This window comes from Amblyomma americanum, chromosome 2 (genome assembly GCF_052857255.1).
Source record: "Amblyomma americanum isolate KBUSLIRL-KWMA chromosome 2, ASM5285725v1, whole genome shotgun sequence".
NCBI lineage: Eukaryota > Metazoa > Arthropoda > Arachnida > Ixodida > Ixodidae > Amblyomma > Amblyomma americanum.
In genome coordinates, this window is record NC_135498.1 from 130828594 (window position 1) to 130834178 (window position 5585).

Here is a 5585-nt window from a genome sequence, read left to right on the forward strand (position 1 = left end):
TATATTTTATGTTTATGTGTACACCGTTTCATCAGGAGAAATCCCTGCATAGGTATTGAAGTTTAACCTGCCCCGAACAAAAGGTGGGAGTCGAGGCTTTGCCAGGCTCATTTCCTTTTGCCTCGCCTTCCACTTTCAACTGAAAGGAAATAAACTGGTCTGAATCTGAAAGAATGAGTACACACCACCGCCCTATGACAGATAAATAATCTGTGCGCTTATTTCAGAACACTGGGCAACAGTGGTTAATGTGTAAGTGCCCATAGAGAACAGCAAAAAAAATCGAAAAGGAGGCAGGAAAAGAAGCTCCCCGTCGGGGAATCGAACCCCGGTCTCCCGCGTGACAGGCGGGGATACTGGCCACCATACTAACGAGGAGAGATAAAGAATGAGTACCGACCACTGCCCTATGACGGAGAAATAATCTTTGCGCTTATTTCGGAACACTGGAAAACAGTGGTTAATGTGTAAGTGCCCATAGAGAGCAGCAAAAAAAAAGGAAAAGAGGCAGGAAAAGAGAAGCTCTCCGTCGGAGAATCGAACCCCGCTCTCCCGCTTGACAGGCGGGGATACTGGTTAGTATACTAACGAAGAGAGAGGGGGAGTGAGTACACACCATCGCCCTATGACGAATAAATAATCTGTGCTCTTAGTTCGGAACACTGGGCAACTGTGGTTAATGTGTAAGTGCGCGCAGAGTACAGCAAAAAAAATAGAAGTGCAGGCAGGAGGGGGAGTGTCCAATATTGTGCACCTGGCGGTAGCGGCGATGACTTACGGCTACAAATTCATCGTAGCGGCACCAGCGGCATGGCGGGAGTGCTTACCAGGTTTCTTCAGGTTACGCAAGTTGGTCCTGTCACTAAATTTTTAAAGCGGCAGTATGTAGTTTTGCAGGTTCCACCCCAAACTTTGTTTACCGCACTATGTTCTCGTCGATCGAGAACTGCCCGGACAAAAGCACAAATCAAACGAAAATTTGTTCTTTTTCGGAGCCCCGCCTTCTACCTGCGGCTTTTATGTGTGTGTGGAGGGGACATAGAATGAAATCCAGGACCTACTGAACAACTGCTTGCGCAGTTGCTTGAAAGGCAAAATGCTATCATGGCAAAACTAACGTCCATGGAAGAAAAACAGAATAAGCTCACTCTTGATGGAACAGATTTGAATGCTCGTTTTCTTTCTCTGCTGCGTAATGTTGCGAAAATTGATGACATGGGTACTGCTTTAACGACAAATGAACTTCAGCAGCGCCAGGATCACGAAGTACTGGCGACAATTAGCAAAAAGATTGATGACTTAGAAATTAGGCAACGACGCAACAATCTGATATTTTATGGTTTTACGGATGCAGTTGCCGCCTACACAGCTTTAAAATCTGAGGAACTTGTCGCAAATTTGTGTACCTCAATGCTTGAACCTGCTGATGTCAGCATTGAATGTGCGCATCGAATGGGGCCGTATCGTGAAGACATACAGGGTCCAATAGTTGTTAGATTTTCTTCTTTTAAGACACGACAGTCTGTGCTGCCCAGAGCACATAAGTTAAAGGGAACAGATTATAGCATGTCCAAAGACTTTTCGTGTTTCGTTCGTGACAAGTGAAAGAAATTGTGGGAGTTTGCAAGGGTGCATAAGCAGCAAGGAAAGAAGGTTACTTTCAAGTTCGATACGCTGCACTCAGACATCAAACGGTATCAAGTGGATAGCACCACAGGGGGCGTGATACAACAATGACCGCTTTGTATGCCTAAAGTTGTGCAGCCGCTTGTCGTTATGATTATCTACTTCTAGAGCACAAAGAACAAAATAGACGATTTTTTCATGGTGGTTCGATTGATACGACCCTCAATCATTTTGGGCACACAGTCGTGGCTTGATTCTGAAACTGCGGATTCTGAAGCTTATCCTGCTGAGTATCAATGCTTCCGCCGCGACCTAGGTGGAAGAGGAGGAGGGGTGTTTATACTTGCAAGTTCCGATATACCTAGTATATTGTTGGATTGTTCTGGTACTGACGTTGAATGTTTTTTTTTGGAATTCGGCTGCAGAATTGGAAAAAGTGTCATAGTTGGTTCATATTATAGGCCTCCTAGCACAACGTTCGAGCAGTTTTGCAAATTGGCTGAGTATCTTGAAACGATTAAAGGGGATCATATTTTGATAGGGGGCGACTTTAACCTTCTACATATTAACTGGTCATGCAATGAACCAAGATATACTTCCGGAGGCCGTCTATATGCGACTGTTTTTGATACTCTGGACGAATACACATTTAAACAGTACGTCCATGAGGCATCTCGAAATGACGGTACAGGTCATGTTCTTGACTTACATATTTGTAATATGCCTAATACTGTGTCCAATGTCCAAGTTTTACCCGGTGTTAGCGACCACAATATAGTTGTGGTTGATGTAAATGTTGAGAATGTATCTGTTCCCAAAAAGGTTGCCAGAAAGGTGTATGCATATAGCAGAGCAAATTATGACGCAATAAATTTGGCATTTGAAACTTATTTCCACACATTTATTACACTAGCAGACGAACTGAATACTGAACAGTTATAGAACGCGTTTAAAAAAGAACACTTTTTCCTGCGTGAAAATTTCTTTCCATTCGAGTCTTGTCATCTAAACGCTCTAGGAATAAACCATGGTTTAACACTCAGCTGCGTACTCTACTACGAGGTATAAAGCGAATGTACAGGAAATGTAAAAAAAATTATTTTTTCGGTAAACAAGAATGACCTAAAAAGATTGAAACTTAATTTTCAAAGTCCAGCTAAAGTAGCTAAGAATTCTTACTTCTCGAGCATTGGTAAGAAGTTGGTAAAGGACTCGAAACAGTTTTGGAGATACGTTCGCCACAATGGCAAGGCAAATACATCTGTTCCTCCTCTAAAATATTCTCACACGTTCGTTGACAATGATACATCAAAGGGAACCATCTTTAGTAACTATTTTTCGTCCGTGTTTAGTCAGAGCTGTTCGCGCGTTGTTAACACGGTTTCTTACATTGAGGCAGAAGTGATGCCGGAGGTCACATTTAGTGTGCCTGGTATTCGAAAATTGTTAGAAAGCGTCAAACCAGCTAAAGCGTGTGGCCCAGATGATATTCCAGCAGCGATCATAAGGAACCATTCGGCAACGTTATCTTTGTATTTTCACTGTTTATTTCGGAACTGCTTTGTTGAGAAAGCACTACCCCGTGATTCGAAATTGGCACATGTTACACCTGTTCATAAGAATGGACCAAGAAATGACGTTAAAAACTACAGCCCGGTGTCTTTAACTAGCATAACATGTAAAATATCTGAGCATGTAATTTATAAGTGATTAATGACTCATTAAGCAAAACATATTCTTCTGCATCCTAGTCAACAGGGATTTCGGCAAGGTTTTTCCTGCTCAACGCAGCTTATTGAGTTGACGCATGATTTGGCTCTAGCAATAAATATGCGTAAATCATTTGGCTGTATTTTCTTAGAATTCAAAAAAGCATTCGATGTTGTTCCTCATGACTTTCTTGTTAGTAAATTACGGGGCTATAAACTGAATGAATTTTTTATTGCATGGATAGCCGAGTATCTCTTTCTAAGACAGCAGTCGGTCGTTCTCAACGGCTGTTCTTCCGGATAAGTTCCCGTGACCTCAGGAGTTCCTCAGGGCTCAGTTCTGGGCCCTATTTTGTTTCTGTTGTATATTAATGATGCTACTATTGGCCTCAAATCTTCGTTCAGAATGTTCGCGGATGACTGTGTAGCTTACAGAGCTATACAGAATGAACGTAATTCCGAATACCTGCTGCCCGATTTTAATGTAATAACATCCAGGTGTGTCCATTCAGAAATGTCGTTGAATGTTTAAAAGTGTGTTCACGTCACCTTTACAACGAAACGCTCATACCAGTTTACTATGTATACCGTAAATAACGCTGCTTTAAGCATGGCCAGGGAATATAAATATTTAGTAGTTTATTTAGGAAGTAATTAGAGGTGGACTAGGCACGTTCATCAGATAAAAGGTAAGGCTGCACGTGTTTTCGGTTTTCTAAGACGAAATTTCAGCGAACGTCCATCTAACTTAAAAGAACATTTGTATTTCACTCATGTGCGCTCATTGTTAGAATACGCATGGGTTTGCTGGGACTCGTGTACCGAAGAGCTGGCCGATACGCTTGAAGAAATACAGAATAGGGCAGAGCGATTCGTTTTAGGTAATTGAGATCATCAACTTAGTATGACAGAAAGCAAAGGTAAATTTAAATTGGAAGACTTGAAACATCGTAGACGAAACCTCAGGTTGAAATTTTTTCATATCTAACATTCCAAAACTGGAATCCATAAGGAAAAGACCATCCAAGCGCCGTCCTACATATCCCAATGAAGGGCCGAAAGTTCAAAGTAAATGAATTTTCCTTTAAAGGTGACGTCTTGCTCTATTCATTTTTTGTTAGATCTATACCAGAGTTTAATGATCTTCCGTCTATGATTGTATTCATTGTTTTTGATGAAAATTTTTGCCGCGCTTTGTGTAATTAGTTCCTTCGTTTGTCTCAAATATGATGTTTATTTTCATGTATATCCCTGCCGTAATGCCTGCAAAAGCGAAGCAGGTATCAAACAAATAAATAAATAAAAATAAATAAAGCTAGTAGAGGCCGGCAGTAAGTTAGGTGGGTGGATGCAGTAGCCGCAGCTGGCAAACGACAGTGCTAATTGGGGAGACATGGGTGAGTCCTTTGTTCTACAGTTGGCGTAGTCAGGCTTATGATGATGAATACGTATGTCCACAGTAAATGTCCAGATATTGCACAATATCGTTGCGCTCTTCATCTGGGCGAGCAGAATGGCCACACAAACCAGTGGCCAGGGAAGGTTTGGCTCACATTTTGCTGAGACAAATTGTTTCGAGGTTTGTGTTTCTACATGATCAGAGCGATTGTTTCTTGCGCACAGTGCTGCAGTTGGGACTGGGGAACATGTTATCTGATTTTGTTTTTCATTCTATGGTCTGGCGGTGCCGCAGTAGGCAAAAGACAGGGTTAATTGGAGAGACATGAGAGAGACTTTTTTCCTGCATTGGACGTAGCTAGGATGATGATGAAGATGAGTATAACAGGTTCAAGTGTGCGATGCTGTTTACTAGAAGTTGTGAACACATTTTATGTCTTAAGGGTGCGGTTTTCTTTTATCGGGCGTCTGTCAACAAAAAAAGTTCTATTGTGAACTTGTTGATGTTATGTGGTGAATGCCTCCCTTTTGCTCAGTTTATTTTATTACTAATTGGACCGATATTCTAAAGATAATCTGTTAAAACCATCTCTTCAAGCTCCATAGTGGCACGCTTCCTGTTAACCCATGGCCTACGGAAAAAAGGAATGTGTGTGCCCTGGATCTTCAAATGAGTTTTTTTGCCAGAAACCGGAAATAATAAAACATATATTTACTGACAGTTAGAATGCATCTTTCATTGGTACATCTTGCAGCGGACTTTGAAATTTTTTCAACCGCGCCCGATGTCATACATTCTTATTCTTCTCACAATGCATTCTCTGCCGAAAGCAAGAATGGCAGTTCGGCACG

The 5585-nt window shown here is 41.6% G+C and overlaps 1 non-coding gene across 1 annotated transcript; it reads right to left on the reverse strand.

Moving 5' to 3' along the window:
- Window positions 1-306: 306 nt before the first annotated feature.
- TRNAD-GUC (transfer RNA aspartic acid (anticodon GUC)) lies at window positions 307-378 on the reverse strand. Its single transcript has one exon. It is a non-coding gene; the product is annotated as a tRNA-Asp (tRNA).
- Between the last annotated feature and the right edge of the window lie 5207 nt (window positions 379-5585).